The following is a 1,233-nucleotide window of genomic DNA, read 5'->3' as shown; positions in this document are numbered from 1 at the left end:
CTCACCATATTTCTGTCATCAACTACTGTTGTTTTCCTTGGCTGACCTGTTCGACGTCTGTTGCTCAGTACACCAGTAGTTTCTTTCTTTTTCAGGACGTTACAAATTGTTGTGCTTGCTCTGCCCAGTGTTTGTCCAATGGCTCTGGTCGATTTTCCTTCTTTTCTCAGCTTAACAATGGCTTGCTTTTCTCCCATAGACAACTCTGTGGTCTTCATGTTGGTTTATCCTCTTTTACAGGAAAAAGTATTCAGACCCCTTTAAATTTTTCACTCTTTGTTTCATTGCAGCCATTTTCCAAAAAAAGAAAGTGAAATACTGTGAAAACACAGAAAACTTTGCTAAACATCTGAGAGTAAGTCAAAATAATATGATGATGTTATGAAGCGGCAGTTTTGAGCAGGGTATTTTCATTATAATTAAAGAATATGACAGTAGTTTGATGTCTTGTCATTGTGCAGGTATTATTTGGAATTGGTAAGCCTACAGCCTACTCTTTATTTCCCTCGTAAATACAGAAACAGGAGGGGGAGGTCACATTCAACTAGAAATGAAATACAGTGGGTACGGAAAGTATTCAGACCCCTTTAAATTTTTCACTCTTTGTTTCATTGCAGCCATTTTCCAAAAATCAAAAAAGTTCATTTTATTTCTCAGTAATGTACACTCAGCACCCCATCTTGACAGAAAAAAACCAGAAATGTAGAAATTTTTGCAAATTTATTAAAAAAGGTCATAAGTATTCAGACCCTTTGCTCAGTATTTAGTAGAAGAACCCTTTTGATCTAATACAGCCATGAGTCGTTTTGGGAAAGATGCAACACGTTTTTCACATCTGGATTTGGGTATCCTCTGCCATTCCTCCTTGCAGATCCTCTCCAGTTCTGTCAGGTTGGATGGTAAACGTTGGTGGACAGCCATTTTCAGGTCTCTCCAGAGATGCTCAATTGGGTTTAAGTCAGGGCTCTGGCTGGGCCATTCAAGAACAGCCACGGAGTTGTTGTGAAGCCACTCCTTCGTTATTTTAGCGGTGTGCTTAGGGTCATTGTCTTGTTGGAAGGTAAACCTTCGGCCCAGTCTGAGGTCCAGAGCACTCTGGAAAAGGTTTTCGTCCAGGATATCCCTGTACTTGGCCGCATTCATCTTTCCCTCGATTGCAACCAGTCGTCCTGTCCCTGCAGCTGAAAAACACCCCCACAGCATGATGCTGCCACCACCATGCTTCACTGTTGA

This window comes from Micropterus dolomieu, linkage group LG22, assembly GCF_021292245.1.
Source record: "Micropterus dolomieu isolate WLL.071019.BEF.003 ecotype Adirondacks linkage group LG22, ASM2129224v1, whole genome shotgun sequence".
NCBI classification, from domain to species: Eukaryota; Metazoa; Chordata; class Actinopteri; order Centrarchiformes; family Centrarchidae; genus Micropterus; species Micropterus dolomieu.
The sequence above is the reverse complement of the archived record's forward strand: the minus strand, read 5'-3'. Positions refer to the sequence as shown.